The 16,956-nt window shown below is 47.1% G+C and overlaps 1 protein-coding gene across 10 annotated transcripts in view; it reads left to right on the forward strand.

Annotated features, from left to right (window-relative positions):
- Window positions 1–16,956, forward strand: part of EXD3 (exonuclease 3'-5' domain containing 3) — a 294,208-nt gene that overhangs the window by 37,494 nt on the left and 239,758 nt on the right. The window lies entirely within an intron of this gene.

Consider the following 16,956-nt stretch of genomic DNA (forward strand, 5'->3'; position numbering starts at 1 on the left):
AGATCATGATTTAGACAGGAAGGGACCTGGTGATTACCCTTACCTTGTCTTCTCAAGGCTGGACCAACTTCAGTTACACCAGGTTCCCTGGGGCCTTGTTCCCTCTTGGATCTGTAAGGATGGATGCTGGTGCCAGAGTCTCGCCAGGCACCTGTTCCAATGTTTGGCTACTCCTGGGAATTTTATTTTCCCTAGCATCTAAGCAGAATTTCCCTGTTTGAAACTTGTTTTTATCTTTGCACAGGCTTCATCATGGGTGCACGGTGGGAAGACAAGCAGTTGAGATTTTCAAACCAAAAGATTAAAAACTGAAGAAAGCAGCCCTGTCCCTTCCCTGGTCAGCCTTAGATCCTCTGGCTGATGGTGCCAGGGTGTGTAGTGATGCCAGCAAAGTTTCATTTGCATCCACCAGCAGCAGGAGAACATTTATGAGCAAAACCCTTCTAATTTCCTTCTCCCCAGGTCTGCAGCTCACCACCAACATTGAAGGAAATGGCAGGGAGCTGGAGGCTGTTCCAGGGTGGGTGATGACAGGCTAACTGGAACCCTGGGAACTTCATTGTGTTTGTGTGACTGGAGTTCTCTATTATATGCAGCAAACCTTGTTGTGAAAGCCAAGAGCAGGAATTACCCTATACCTGTGGGGTGATCTGCACTGGAGTGAGGAAGAGGTGATGTCTGCTTCAGCCTCCCACTTGTGATGTGCTGCCCCTCCAGTGGGGTGTCCCCAGCGTGAGACAGTGTGTGGTTGTGCTGCTGCTTACAGGGGTGTTGGTGCTGCAGAGGGGTCTCAGTTCAGGCCATCTGTGTTTTAAACAGGAGAACAAGGAAGTAGATGATTGTATTGTGCATTTCCCAAATTGCTGCTGAGAGTGGTGGCCCTCACCTGCCGTGTCTGCAGCATTTCATCCCACAGAGATGATGTCCAGGGGCCAAATATCAACAGTCTGATTTTTGGCATGCTTCCATTAAAGGTTTTAACTCAGTGGTGTTTCTCAAATGGGAATTCCTTCCATACAGCTGGATGAAAAATTCTTCCAGTTTTCCCTAAAGCCACTTGAAATGCCCTTCTCCAAAGTGAGAAATTAGTCCTGTTAGTAGAGGAGTCACCTTCAATTTAATGTGGTGAGCTGGTGGAAGAGGAGAGGTGCAGGAAATGGTTAGTGCTGTGTGTTAGAAGTTTTCTGTGCCTTGTAATCATGCATTAAGCACTCCAAACAGTGTTATTTTGTCAGGTAGTTGCTGTTGTTTCTGGCGAGTTCGAGCTGATGAAATGCACAGCTTTGGCTCCCCATGCAAAGGGAGCCCTTCTGAGGGACTCCTGCACCAGGAGGGACTGATTAGTACCGGATTGCGAGAACTCATAAAATGATTTGGAGTTGGTTGGAGAAGTAAGAAATAAAATAAGAAACTAGAATGAATTGCAGATGTGTGTTGTAGATTTTAAACTGGGAATCCTAAAACTGCTTGCCTAAGTTGAACCACATTAAGGGCTTGAGAAACACCAGGTCCATGGGAATCCTGTGCTGTTGGCATCGTGTCCACAAGCCTCTGTTTTTCAGGCTAGACACCACATTTTCAGCTAGAGACTGTTTGGGTTCCAAGCAGATTTTTTTAATTTTGTTTTAAGCTAAATTAAAAAAAAAAATGCAGCCAGCAGCCAGGAGAATATTTGGCTTTTGTTTCTTTACCAGCTGTTTTTGTTCTCGGAAACTCATTTTAGCTCCTGGTGTGTTTCTGCAATTTGTAGCTCACGACTTGCAGGAGCAGATGATCTGCTGCCGAATGCAGCCTGTGCACGGAGCCATGAGGGAACCAGTGTGAGTGAGGGCAGAAGTTTTTGTCAGTAATTCCTAGAAAGAAGGAGATTTGGGGTGAAGGTCGCTAGACAGGATCTTGTGACAGAGAAGTTGGCTGCTTCCAAGAAATCTTGCTTTGTAAGAGGGTTTTAATGAGCTCCTTCCAGATCTTGAAGCTTTTCCTTTAATTGGGCTGATTTCCACAATTCACATGAAGCAAAGGCTGGGAAAAGTCTGTATATGGAGCTTTTAGATAGGAAGAGTTTTATATAGTGGGCTGGAGCACCTCTCATAGGAGGAAAGGATGGGAGAATTGGGATTAATTCTGGAGAAAAGAAAGCTCCAGGGAGACCTCAGAATGCCTTCCAGTGCCTAAAGGGGTTCCAGGAGAGCTGGAGAAGGACTCGGGACAAGGGCCTGGAGGGATAGGACAAGGGGGAATGGCTTCCCACTGCCAGAGGGCAGGGCTAGATGGGATTTTGGGAAGGAATTGTTGGCTGTGAGGGTGGTGAGGCCCTGGCACAGGTTGCTCAGTGAAGCTGTGGCTGCCCCTGGATCCCTGGAAGGCCAGGTTGGACAGGGCTTGGAGCAACCTGTTCTAGTGGAAGGTGTCCCTGCCCATGGCAGGGGGTGGGACTGGATAAGCTTTAACGTTCCTTCCAACCCAAACCAGCCTTGGATTCTGCGATTTACCCTTTCCTCCTCTTTCTGTTTTGGAAGCTGCTGGGCCCCTCTGGCCCAGGGTTCTGTCTGGAGAGCCCCATCCCGGCTGACAGCCAGTCCCTCGGCGGGCAGCCCTGCCCTGCCCTGCCCTGCCCTGCCCGCCCTGGGTGGGCTCCGGCCGCCCCCAGCCCTGCTCCCCCCCGGGCCGGGGTCCTGCAGCGCTTCCTTTGATCTCCTGCTGCTCGGCCTTGGCAGTGACGCCTCGCTCGGGCGGGGGCCAAACTCCTGCCTCCTGCAGCAGAAGCCCGAAGTCTGGTGCATATTTGTTGAGATGCTTCTTATCGCAGCCATTGTTTCACCTTTCCTGCTTGTTCCCTTAACAACCACCCTTGCTCCCGCTCCATAGTTACTGCCCACGCTCCCCCCCGCCGGCCGCGCGCCCCAGCCCAGGGAACAATGCCGTTATCTCCCGCTCCGCGCTGATGGCGTCAATATTATTCTTCATTTGTCTGCTCTAAGAATGAGAAAGACAAAGGCCGTTGGAGTCTGTACTGCCCTGAATGCCGGCCTTGTCAGCCCCAGTCCTTTCGGAATCCATTTACTGTCCAGTTTCTCTCTTTGATCTCAGCCCGTGTGCTCTCTCTGGGCTGTGGTTTGTGGTGCTCCATCATGTGCTGCGTTTCAGGCACAGTGAGAGTGCTCATGTGCTCGGGCTTGTTCTCAGAGGTGTGTCTGTCCCAGGGCTGGGGTGTGAATGAGAAGCCAGGGATTGTGGCTTAATTCTAGCAAGGGATCGAGTGGGGCTTTCATGCTGAAGAATTGATTTTTAGGGATGTTACTTTTTTTGCACAATTAATTTACAGTGTGGTATGATAAAAACAGTATTTAGATTTCTAATGCAAGGAACCTAAACTGAGGAAATGCCAGAGCTAAGGATGCCTGCACACCACCAACCTACCACAATGTGGGTGTGAGTTATGACAGGCTTTAATTACATGACCACATACCAACTTTTTTTCGCCCAAGAACTGTTGCTTTTCCCAGTGTTGAAGATGGATGTGCTCTCGAGTGGGTGGTTAAGAAAGCTCTTGTCTGTCACAGCTCTGCCTCACTTGTCACCCCAGCCAGGGGGTGCAGAGGGCACAGAGCAGTGTATTCCAGGAGAAAAGGAAATTCTGCATTCCTACAAAACCCTGGCTTCTATTCTGATTTCCTCCATAGAGCTCTCAGACAGAGGCAGCTGTGTGGAAGCTAAGCACACTCAGAGCAATTGTTCAGAGTGTCAATTAAATTGTCCCTGAAAGGAAAAGCGATGGGACTTGTAGAATAGGGAAGAGTAAGGATAGTGTCAGGGAGTGCTGAAGGAGAGCTGTGATGAGGGGATCCTTTTTTGGTAAATAGTTTATAACCTGTAGAACATCAGTGGATAGAGGGGGAGGTTTAAATGACACAAAATCCCTCCTTAATTCAGCTCTGTTACCTACAATGTGCTGCTCTGCCTAAAATATTTCACAATTTTTCCCACCAATCTGGTTGGGGTAATTTAGTAAAGATATTCACTGACAAACATAAAACAACACACCCGTAACAGCACCCCTTGGGTGGTCAGGCTGAATGCTTAAAAAAAAAAAAAAAAATAACCTCCAGTTCCTGAGCCGTCGAGGTGTGTGTGCACCTCAGGACAGTGGAATAGTCTCCCCCTGTGTTTCAGGTTCATCTGCTAGTAGAGCTAACACTGCTTGCCTCACTCACTTTCTCATCCCATGGCTTCCAGTCTCAGTGTGCTGTGTTTTGGGGCATCCCCCTCTATTTTGAAGGTGGTGACACTGGAGAAGGAGGTTTCAATTCTACAATTCAGGTACAATTCTGCAGAATTGTAGTTGTTCTTCATCTGATTTCATTCCATACTGAAAACTCCAAATGGAGTTGTATTTTCAAGAAAAATTATCCTGCTTAATTTTCTTTTTTCTTTTATCCTGATTGTAGTCCCACCACCACTCCCATTCCTGTATCTTTGGGGTAGGAGCACTGAGAGCACAGCAGGGCAGTGCTGCTGGTGGGATGAGCTATGAGCTGGCTGTTAGCAGAGCTGGGGATGTGTTCAGCCTGGAGGTTCCTCCTGTGCACAAGCTGGGAGGTGGCAGAGATCTGGAACAGCTCTCTTTGTCTAAAGGTCAATTTAGGGAGGCTGAGACAGCCGAGGGTGTTCACCTGGAGAAGAGAGGGCTCCAAGGAGACCTTGGAGCACCTTCCAGTGCCTAAAGGGGCTCCAGGGGAGCTGGAGAGGGACTTTGGACAAGGGATGGAGGGACAGGACAAGGGGGAACAGCTTCCCACTTCCAGAGGGCAGGGCTAGATGGGATATTGGGAAGGAACTGTTGGCTGTGAGGGTGGGAAGGCCCTGGCCCAGGTTGCCCAGAGAAGCTGTGGCTGCCCCTGGATCCCTGGAAGTGTCCAAGGCCAGGTTGGATGGGGCTTGGAGCAACCTGGGCTGGTGGAAGGTGTCCCTGCCCATGGCAGGTTTGTGGAATGAGGAGCTTTAAGGTCCCTTCCAACCCAAGCCAGTGTGTGATTCTATGAAATGATGATTACCCAAAGCTTTAAATGAGGATGCTTTTGTCCCGAGAATCCAGTCCTGCTCTCTGAGCTGGGCAGATGCTGAGTGTGGGTGCGGGTTGTCTCACTACTGGGTTGAAAGTTATTCTCAATGCTTCTGTCCCCCCCAGCACTGCCTCTGGAATCACAGCTAACACAGCCCTGCAATTACCGTGCCACGGATAAAGTTGGTATTTATTATACAGTATTTCATGCCATGTTTCTGTATTGTTTTAAATTAAATATTTTCACAGGACCAAAAGAACCCAAACCCCACAGATGTAAGGTTGGAAGAGGATTGCATGTTTCCAGAATCTTTGGCAGTGCTTTTAGTTCAGTTGGTTCTCAATTTCCATCATCTCCTTGTGCCATCTTACTGCAGGTGTGCTGCATCCTCAGCTGTGCCTGCTTCACCTGATGTTTAGAACTTGATAAATGTAACAGCTAAGAATGAGAAGTATTTTTTCAGAGTCAATATACTTTTAAAAAGGAAAATCCAATAGGGTGGTTCATTTAAGCCTCTTAAAACTGTTGCAAAAACTCTTGTTAGCTGTTGCAAAAACTGTGATTTCCTCATTTGTATTAATTTGGTAAATTTGTTGGATTTGGAGTTGGATAATTGCTTAGCAGCATAAGGATGTGTGTAATTCCCAAGTAGTTCAGCATATTACCTCTTCAGCAAGACTGTTATATTCTGTCCTCCTTTGTCTCACAAAATTCCTTTGCTCCATAGTGAATCCCACAGCACCAAAAGGGAGGGAGACTTTTTGGTGGTGAACAGCAGCTTGTTGCAATCTTTTAAGTTCAAATTCTCTTCTGTCCAAAACATGTTCTTACTGAGGTTTGGGCAGTTTGAAAAAAACTGATGAACAATTTACTTTTAATTTTTGTCTTACTAAGCCTGATTATTGTTTTAATTATCCATTGTTATTGTTTGTGACCTTCTACTAGAATTGTTCAGTGTGAGTTTAGAAAGATTCCTGCTTTTATGTGCAGAGGGTGTGACTGGGAGGAAATGTTTGTTCAGATGGGTGGAACCACTTATCTTTCTTGTGCTTGCTTTGTGGGACATTCATCTTCAGTGAATGCTGCAGGATCACTTACTGAATTGTTTATCGCCTCAAAAAAGATTTAGCAAATTGAAATGGCTGCTCCCCTAAAACCCCCGGGTGATCCCCTTTACTGGGGTGAAGTGCTTGAAGGACACAGAGATGTTTTAGTACCCAACTTTTGGCATATAGGAAAAGAAGGAATCAAAAAATCCTGGAATGCTTTGGGTTGGAAAGGACATTAAAGCTCATCCCATCCCACCCCCTGCCATGGGCAGGGACACCTTCCACTAGCCCAGGTGGCTCCAAGCTCCATCCAATCTGGCCTTGGACACTTCCAGGGATCCAGGGGCAGCCACAGCTTCTCTGGGCAACCTGTGCCAGGGCCTTCCCACCCTCACAGCCAACAATTCCTTCCCAATATCCCATCTAGCCCTGCCCTCTGGCACTGGAAGCCATTCCCCCTTGTCCTGTCCCTCCGTCCCTTGTCCCAAGTCCCTCTCCAACTCTCCTGGAGCCCGTTCAGGCACTGGAAGGTGCTCCAAGGTCTCCTTGGAGCCTTCTCTTCTCCAGGTGAACACCCCGAGCTCTCCCAGCCTGGCTCCGTAGGAGAGACCGGAAGAAACTGGCGGGAAGGGACTGGGCAAACCTAAGTTCCAGAGAAGCTTCCCTCTGGAATCAAAATCCTTTACATTTGGATTGTGCAATGTAGCCATGAGGCAGGAACTGAATGTGCTTTAATGAATGAAGTATTAAAATTGTCACTCTCTAATTTGTAGTTGCTTCATTTCTGGTTTGTGTCTGGAGGAGTTAAATTCCTGCCTGGTGGAGTCGAGGTTGGTGTGATGTTGGAAAGCCAATGCTGCCAACTTTGAGTCCCTGACTTCAGTAACTGGGGGGCCCACTGTCTTATCTATAACGAATGGGCACTTAAATGCTTTGTGTTTATTGAGCTAATTTCCTAATTTAAATGGCTGTTTAAAAGCTCTGGTTCAGTGTTTTGTTTCTCAGTGTTGTATGGAGAACCTGAGTTTCAGATCAGTGTCCTTCAGGATGTGACAGAGGGTTTTGGAGCACTGCACCATCTGAACTGCACCAGACATGGAAGAGAGTGATGGAAAACACTCTTAGTTCCATGCAAATTGTGTGAGGTTCACTGGTGATTAGGGAATGTGAAGTATATGGCTGAGTAACAATTATTTTGGAGAGCTTTACAGATGTGAAGCTTAACCATTGTGCCACAGTCCTGTGTGTCAGTAATTAAATTATTTTCAAAGGGGTGCCTTAGTCTAGTGCTGATATTTAGTGGGTACACTTTGAAAAGTGTCTGACAACTGAGGTTGTGCTTCCAGCTCCTTCAGTAAGGAGAACAATATAGAACCATATTGTTAATGATCTATGTACCTATTTAGTTTCTCAATATTAAGTACCATTCAATTTTTAAAAACCAGTTGCAAACAGTTTTATATTTTACTCAGTATTTATGTTTGAGTGATTTGTTTGGGGCAGCAAAGAAGTAAAATACGCAGAGGGTCGACTTCTTTAAAAATAATGATTTCAGTGCAATTGCTTTATATGCAGATTAGATGTTTATTATTTATGGAGAAGTGACCAGTAAAAAAATATATGTATCTATTTGAACAAAATAACTTAGATAAAGGCAGTAAAATTGTAAACTACAGAAACCAGTGTGTCATTTCAGACCATGCCTGTTTGGGAACAGGTTTGTGTTCCGGCTCCTTAAAACCATCGCCTCTTGTTTTAATCAGTAGCACGGTCGTTGGAAATAAACTGAACCCCCTGGGGGTGAGCCAAATGAATAATGTCCCACTTTTCATTAAAATCTCATTAGTTTTGCAGTTATGAGGTATAAATCAAAAAATATAAGCAAAACCAGCAGTTCCCAAAACACAGGGCTGTTCAGATTCCCGCTCGTGGATGTTTGGCTCTCTATGTTTCATGTCAGTATGTGATTATAAATCAACAGGTTTTTAGGCTTGGGCTGGTTAGTGTAGGTAATTTCTGATTCACAGGGACGTGGATAGGTAGGAATTCTGCTCCCCAGCATATTCCTGGGGCTTTGCATCCGCAGCCTCTTTGAGCACGTTTAACTTGGCCTGAGGAAGATGCAGTTTTAAAGAATTTCTGCCATGATTGTGAAAAACAGCTTTTAAAAGGCTTAATTGAAACTTCTTGTCTCAAATGTGTTTTGCAACACAGCGATTTTAATTTTAATGAAATATGGACATTGTGAAACTACAGAGATCTGAAAGTGGGCATGAAAATAAAGGAAACTTTCAATGTGTTTCCATCACACACAGTTTTTGCAAGATTATGTTAAACCAGATTGTTGCAAACACAGAGAGTGAGGGTTCATGTAACTGGCTGAGATGCCCATTCCTTTTCATTCCACAGAGTTAAGTCTTCTCTGGATATTTGGAAAGTCTGGATTATTTGGCCTTCTTTTCCTGTTGTGTTTTTTAAGATGGTTGGAAGCTGGAAGAACTCACCATCTTCACTGCAGACCCTGGTTTTATGGGACAGCTGATTAGTCACTGGACTATTGTGCCAAAGGTGCTTCTGTAAGAAGAAGGGCCTGGCAATTGTATCAAACATCAGTAGCAGCCTCATTTCCCAGCTCCCCGTAACTGCTTTAGTGGTCTTGGGGGAAAAAAATTCTGCTATAATAGAAAGTTTGGATTTATTTCCGAGGCTGTGGTGCTGTGTCTGCAGTTGAGTCGTCATGCACAAGAGCTTTTCTTTGACCTGTCCCAACAGTGCTGCCCCCTCAGCATGTATTTGTTCTTGATCGACCGATTTTCTGTTGCTGAGCTGCAAATCCCAAAGGAGAAGAGCAGGGTGTGATCTGGGGTCCCTCAGCACAATCTCATTTACTGTGAGTACAGTAATGAATGAGGCAGCATAGGGAGCAAATCATAGAATAGAGCATAGAATCAGAGACAAGTTTGGGTGGGAAGGGACCTTAAAGCTCATCTCATTCCATCCCCTGCCATGGGCAGGGACACCTTCCACTAGCCCAGGTTGCTCCAAGCCCCATCCAACCTGGCCTTGGACACTTCCAGGGATCCAGGGGCAGCCACAGCTTCTCTGGGCAACCTGTACCAGGGCCTCCCCACCCTCACAGGGAACAATTTCTCCCCAATATCCCATCTCACCCTGCCCTCAGGCAGTGGGAAGCCATTCCCCCTTGTCCTGTCCCTCCATCCCTTGTCCCCAGTCCCTCTCCAGCTCTCCTGGAGCCCCTTCAGGCACTGGAAGGAGCTCTGAGCTCTCCCTGGAGCCTTCTCTTCTCCAGGGGAACATCCCCAGCTCTCCCAGCCTGACTCTAGAGCAGAGGGGCTCCAGCCCTTGGAGCATCTTTGTGACCCTAAGTACCAGGGAAGAAGGTTGGATGATACAGTCAGATCACTGTTATTAATGCCATGGGTTCAGAGGGAGCTTTGCTTTGATGTCACTAGTCACCTGTGCAGTGTTGTGCTGGCTGAGGGCTGGAATCACTGCAGCCATCATTCCCAGTGTGTGGAGTCAGGGCCAGAAACACTGTTTGATCTCCCACTGTGAGTCCGAGTATTCCCAGAGCAGGGAAGGTGGCCCGGAGCACGAGATGAGTCCGGCGTGGCTGTTGCTGTGCCAGATGTGAGGTGTCTGTCCCCCTGCCAGACCGCTGTCCCTGCTCTGCTCTTCTGAGCTCTGGGTTTGGGAACTCCCAAACCAGTATGGGCCCCTAGAAACACTCAGTTGGTTAAAACTTGATGCTGATAATGCCAAGGTCACAGGTTCAATCCGCTATATGGGCCCTTCACTTTGAGTTGGTCTTGATGATCCTTGTGGGTCCTTTCCAACTCAGAACATTCTGTGATGGTGACAAGTTCTGCAGAGCCACCCTCCCATCTCTGCAGCCTTTTCCTTCGCCTGGCATGGACAAGACTCCTTCCAAAATTCCAAATCCAGGGATGGGCTGCACTCTCAAACAGGGGAAGCATAACCCCACACAGAAAACAACGAGCCAAGGAGGAGCTGCTGCCTGTGCTGGGGTGAGGAGTGATGCAGGGTAAGGCTCTCCTTTGGCTGGTGCTGTCACTCGTCTGTTGGTGCTGGCTGTAGGTGCCTGTCTTGTCCTGAGCCCCCAAATGCTTGTTTGCTGTTGCTGTTGTTGACACCAACACCAGGCCCACACAGGCAGCTCTTGCCTGTGGAGCCGTTTCTAGTCAGGCCTTCAGGACAAAGCTCCACTCGCTTGCTTTTTGTGGTTGTGTCTGCTTAACCACATGGCCTGTGTGATAAATATAGGAGAGGATGTATAGAGCAGTTCAAGGAGAGGAAAATGTCTCTAGCTGAACCAAATCCCAAGGAAAGTCAATTCTCCTGTTTAGTATTAAAACCAAAAGACAAGCTGCCTGCATTCATGTAATACCCAACGTGTCATTTGTGCAAGTGGCACTTTTTCTTTCACACCAAAAATGCACTCGCTGGGCCCAAACAGATTTAATAGCTGAGATTGGAGGGCACATGCAAGTCTGTTCAAAATCTGCTGTAATTTGACACGAACTTTGATTTCCTGCCAACCTGCAAATGTAGGTCAGGAAAAACAGGTACTTGTTTCTACAACAACTGTCTGATGGCTGTGGTAGAACTCGCAGGAGTGTTCTGTTTGCCTTTTTTTTTTTTTTTTAAAGATTTGCGTTTATTTATAAATCTTTACATTTAGAAAGGCAAAGTGGTGTTTCACTTTTTCCAGAAGTGCTTCATTCTTTCCACAATATGTGTTTGGAAGTCTGGATGCTCTTTACTTGGAGAGCAGGGGGAGAAGGGAAGGGAAGCGCTGGCCAGTTGGAAATGTTTTACATTTTTGAGAACAGCACAGGCTGCACTAACAAGCAGTGGGAACCCTTCCCTCCGGAGTGCCCTGGGATGCTGCGTGGCCTCATTAACTTGGCTACTCCAGGAACAGATTGAAAGCTGCTATTTTCATAGATATTGTTTAAAACTTGGCTGCATTGATGAGGTGGGGAGGGAAAAAACCAAAAAAAGCGAGAGAGCAAGAAAAAGAGCCTTAAGGCTGATATTGATATTTTTTTGTTACAGATACAGAAAATGTTGCAATTTTGCTAGGATAACATCATTTGGCTTTGATATATTCCATTTGGGATGTTTGCTTTACACTTGCTGAGTTTAACTTGGATTGAGATGAGGAACTTGTTCAGATTTGAGCATGGCTCTATGACGTCTCCCTGGTGGTAGGTTAAAAATAGAGCAGTTTTGCATTATTTTTTTCCCTGCTGTGGCCTAGATGAGGTGCAAAAAGAAACAGCCTTTGCATTGTATGTGCTGCCTCCTGGGTTTCATTCTGCCGTGAGCACGGGACACATCACTATTGTGTCTCCTTTGGAGGAGCTTTAAGCCAACTGGCACCTTGTTCAAGGTAGTGCTGAGGGAAGTTGAGACACCTGGGCACCTCCATGAGTTCCTTGGAAGGGTGTGCACATGGATGAAGCGTATCACACTCTCTCTGTGCCAGTCTCTGTGGATCAGGGATGGAGTGAGGTTGTTTTGTTCTCCCTCTTAGCCAGGAGTAGGCCGTTGTTGAATCACTACCTGAAGTGGGTGTTGAGTATTCTGTGGAGAAGCACACCTCCAAAGCTGGGCTGTGATGGGGAATGTTGCTCAGGAGAAGATCTGAGTTGTCCTGCTTGTGCTGAGCCCTTTGTCCTCACTGTTCTCTGCGCTGTCAGGTACTACCCGCGGGGTTAGCGAAGGTTTGGGTAATCAGGGAATTCTGACAATACGACCAAGGATGGATTTGTCTGTGGAGGGCTTTGAGCTTTCTTGTAGAATCACAGAAAACCTTGAGCTGGAAGGGACCCACCAGGATCATCAGTCTAAATCCTGGCCCTGCACAGACACCCCAACAGTCCCACCCTGTGCCTGAGAGTGTTGTCCAAATGCTCTCTGAGCTCTGGCAGCCTTGGGACTGTGACCACTTCACATGTTTGATAGGCACTGAAGGGTTTTCACATTTGGGTATTATTCAGCCTTCCTTTCCACTGCCCCCCTCCTCCTTCTCCTCCTCCTCACCTCTTGTACAGAAATACCACCTTTCCTCCTTAGTCAAACCAGCACGTAAACAATACTCTCCTGAGATCAGTGACAGGATCTGGTCATCACCAGTTCAGGTTGGTGGAGCCATGTGTGGCCATTGCCACCAGAGCACACTGAAGGGAGTGCCAGACTGTCCCAGCCATTGTCCCCAGGGTCTGGGGCCCATACATGGGAGGGGAGTGAAGGCTGCCCACCCACCACCTGCTCTCTGCTTCTCTCCTGGGAATAAAAGCCCTGTGAAATCTGCATGTTGTAGAAGTGATTAATTTTGGTTTCAGGTACTGCGTTTTGATTAAAAATTTCAAGTACTGGGTTGTCTGAATTTCCTACAGTAAATCAGTTGAGAGTGCTGCTGGTGGTGTGAGTAGAAAAAGAGACACTTTGATGAAGGAAAGCTGGGGCAGGTAATGGCTTTTGTCCTGGTTGTCTCTGGAGTGACAGAACCGTGCAGCTCTGCTGACAGGGGTGACTGGAGTGGGCTATGGGGAAGACATTCCTCACATCAGGAATACAGCGAGGGGCCATGTTGGCAAACCTTTGGATTGTGCAACCTGCTGAAATGCTGTCCTTGTTTCACATGAGAAAATAGTTGCCTTCTGTGATTGCTGTTAATCATGACCCATCCACAGACCGAGTTACTGAGAGCTGAGCTGTTCCCCTGGGAACCCCGGGCTGGAGCCACCTCTGGACATGTGACTTTCTGAGTTTCCAACGGTTGATGAACAGCTTTTGCTGCTGTAGCTGTGCAGATGTGAGAGCAAGCCTGGTGCCATCTGACCAAAGCTTTGGTGTTTGCAGGCTCTTTCTTCCCTGGGACCGAAGTCAAAAGAGGGCACTGGAAACGCTTTTGGTTGAGCATCTTTTGCCGTTGTAGATCAATACAGTTTTATTGTCAGTTCTATCCAGGAACGACTTCTGTTTTCCCTCCTGATTGTTTGCCCAGCCCTGCCACAGCCTGGGGACTCTCCAGTGGCACGGTATCAGATGGATTGTTGGTGTGTCTGAGGCGTTATTGTCCTAAGCTTGGCTTCTGATGCTGCGTGCGGCAGCGAGGGCAGAGAATGACAGATGAGTGGGGGCTTCCCGGCGAGGGCAGCACATCCCCCAGCTGTTTGGGAGAACTGAGGGAGAAAAAAAGGAGAAAGGCAGATTATCCCATTATGTTTGCAGGGCATCGGTCACACAAACAATGACTGTCCTCTTTGACAAGAGGATTGTTTAATTAGTTAAGGGTTTGATAAAGAGATGACTGAACATACAGTGCACTGAAGGCATCTGCCTTTTAGTACAGCAGGCACGTCCTCCCTGTGAGTCCTGGGCTTCTCCTTTCTCCTGAGGAGCACCGGAGGTGTCCAGAGCTCTGTTCCAAGTCTCAGAGCTGCTTACTTTGAACATATTAAATTGGGTTTCTGTTATCTGAGAAGCAAAATTATAATTTAGCTGCCTGTTATAATTTAGAACTAGTTCTGAGCATTCAGAAAGGGTGAGGTGATGTGAGTTACACTTGGAAGGACACACTTTTTCATGCGTGTATTCTGGTACCATCGGTCCTCTTATCTATTCTAGCTTTTTCCTTACTCCTTTATTCTTAATTTTAATCTGTGACAAGCATTGCCAGGTTAAATCCCACAGACTCTGAACTGGACTAGAACATGAATCTGTGGGAAGAGTAATTAAATAGGCACAGGCGAGTGGGTGTGAAGCAGTGGAATTCCAAATGCGTGTTGCAGTGGCTGTAAGTACAATGTTACACTGGCTTCACCTTGCTTCTGAATTTGACTATGAAATCCAATTTGAAATACAGAAGTTATGAGTAGAGATTGGATTTGAGTAGTATATTGCAGTATTAGTGTTAGCATTGATTCTAGTCTGTGGAGCTTCTCAAAAGAAAGGAGTGTACAGAATTAAAATCAATATTCACTACTTCAGAAAGTGTTCCAGCTCAGCCATGAAATAGTTTATGTTTAACATCCTGCTGCACTTGCAATGGTTTGCTTGGGTTTAAATTTGCATCTGCCTTTGTATCTTAAAACTGACAAATAATTACACGCAACACATTCTGTTGTAAGAAATAATGTTGTAGAAAATGCAACTCTTTTTGTGGACTCTGCCTAAAATGTTTTGTTGCTGTATCGTACTTGTAAGCCAACATTAGAAGGCACTTAGTGTCTGTATTATTTTTAAGGTTTGAGCCTCCTGTTGGTTTGGTTTTTTTTCTTGGAGACTTTTCATGCTTTGTAGTGTTTTGTGGCCCCAGCACAAATCCTCCTGCTCTATCAGAGCGTGTGTCATCAGCTGTTTAACCACAGCCAGAAGTGGTCTGTATCAAGCCTTTTAAATTCACAAGGGGATTGTGCCTCAGGATTAACTGTCCAGCGTTGGGGACAAACTGTCACTGTGGCTTCCACTTATTGATCTGTCCTTTGCAAGCTTCCTCTTTGTGTTGAGTGGGACAGAGTGGGGAGGCTGTGCCGTGTGTCAGCGTCCTTCCTCCCTGGGCAGGGACAACAATGCCCTCAGCGGCAGGGGACAGTGATGAAGCTGTGGGTGCTGATGGAAGCGGAGATTGGAATTCTTCCCCCTCAGACACTGAGATTTATTCTGTCAGTGCTCCTGTCTGGAAAGGGCTGCAAGTGCGTCCCAGCTCTCAAGAAAACGAGCTGTTACTGCCTTTCTTTAGGTTAACTAAAATGTACAAATGTGGCTGCAGCCTGGAGCTTCAAAGATGTTATGGAGGCACAGACACTGCTTTTGGGGCCTCCTTCTGCTTGTTCTTTATCCCTCAGAGTGGGGCTTGGTGCTGCAGGGGAGCCAAGCAGGGACTTCACAGCTGACCTCTGCTGCCTGCAAATCTCACACAAGTTTGTGGAGTCCCATGTTGGTGCATCACTTGTTACCCAGAGAGGTTGTGGACTCCCCATCCCTGGAAGGGTCCAAGGCCAGGTTGGATGGGGCTTGAAGCAACCTGGGCTAGTGGAAAGTGTCCCTGCCCATGGCAGGGGGGTGGAATGAGATGATCTTTAAGGTCCCTTCCAATCCAAATCATTCCATGATTCTAAATTCCCAGTATAACTTCCTAGAGCAATGCACAGTATTCACTAAGATGTTTTTTCCTAAATACAAGCAGCCTTCAATTCCTGTCAATGAGCAGTTTTCCTCCTGCTGCACCCCTGTGCTGTCTCTGGTTCAGGTCGCTGCTGCCCCGGCTGCTTCTCTTTTCCACAAACTTAAGCTAAAAGAGTTGGCAAAAGCACCTTGAAAGAAATTCAGGTAGAATATCTCATCAGCACAGGATGCTGCTTCATGCTTTCATACCAGCAAAGATCAAATTTCTCTTTGGTAGGAGCTGTGCCAACTTCACCACCCACGCTTTGACAAAGGGTATTGTTTCAGCATTTGAGGTGATTAATAATTTTTAGGAGGTTGCAGTTTTCCATTTTCAGCATGTTGCCTCTGATTTCCTTGTCATGTCTCAGAGGCTTTGGAGAAGCTGAGAGGCAAGGTGAGGAATGATTGTGTGACCAGGCTTACCTGCACAGAGCAGGGAACGCTGCAGTTCTTCCTCATCCAGCCCTATATGAGAACCAAGTCAGTGGCTTCCTCAGCCACCGAATAATGTTTTCCTTAATTGCCATAAGGCTGTAAGAAATTTCCTCTCTGATACTGAGTTTAAATAAAAACTTTCCTGCACCTTGTTTCCATTGTTAGCCTGAGAAGAATCCCTGAAGAGGGGCTGGAGCAGCTGGGGTTATACACAGCCTGCAGAAACGATCCCTTGCAGAGATGCAGTCAGGTCATCACTGAGTCCAAGACCAGGAACACACAGGATGGTGACAAGAAGCCGTGCTGGCTGTCTTTTCAGCTCATGCCTTACTTGTTTCTTGCCTGTTTTCTGGAATCTCTCCTCACTGATGCACCGTGCAGGGAGAGCTGTGCTGGGCTTCCTACTCTGCTCTGTGCTGCACCTCTTGCATGGAAACCAGACAGGAGAGACATTGCTCTGCTGCTCACATTAAGAATCGAGGGGATGAAGATGTGTCAGGGAGGGTCAGGTTGGATCTCAGGAAAAGGTTCTTCCCCCAGAGAGTGGTTGGGCACTGACCAGGCTCCCCAGGGCAGTGGGCACAGCCCCAAGGCTGCCAGAGCTCCAGGAGCATTTGGACAACTCTCTGAGGGACAGGGTGGGATTGTTGGGATGTCTGTGCAGGGCCAGGGGTTGGACTGGATGGTCCTTGTGGATCCCTTCCAGCTCAGAGTCTTGTATAGTTCTATGATTGTAAGTATTCCTGTGCCTTTCCAGCTCCCTGGAGCACTGTGACAGCAGCTCTCAGAGCTGGAGCAAGGCGTTTCAGTGCCTGGGTTATTGTCTTGTTGAGTGTTGCTGCTGCAGCCCTCTGACTCTGATGGCAGCAGTGGGGTTCTGTATATCTGCCCTCATTTATTTTCTTTAAATCCTGACTTGTCAGCTCCAGAATTTGGTGTCTGCAGAGAGACTGAGACAGACTCCCCTGAGAAAGGGAGCAAAGGGACTTTTTCTCTGAGCTGATGCATGCTCACTGCTGAGCACCTTTCCTAAGATAGCAAGCAGGAAAAATAAACCAGCATAAGGAGTTAAATAATATCCCTGCCTGGCATCCCAGTGTGGAGGGCTGCTAAGGCACAGACATGGGGGAAGGGATGGTATTGAAATCCATTAAGGAACTTTCAGTACAGGTTTAAAAACTTCCAAG

Source organism: Pseudopipra pipra, chromosome 20, assembly GCF_036250125.1.
Source record: "Pseudopipra pipra isolate bDixPip1 chromosome 20, bDixPip1.hap1, whole genome shotgun sequence".
Classification (NCBI taxonomy): Eukaryota; Metazoa; Chordata; class Aves; order Passeriformes; family Pipridae; genus Pseudopipra; species Pseudopipra pipra.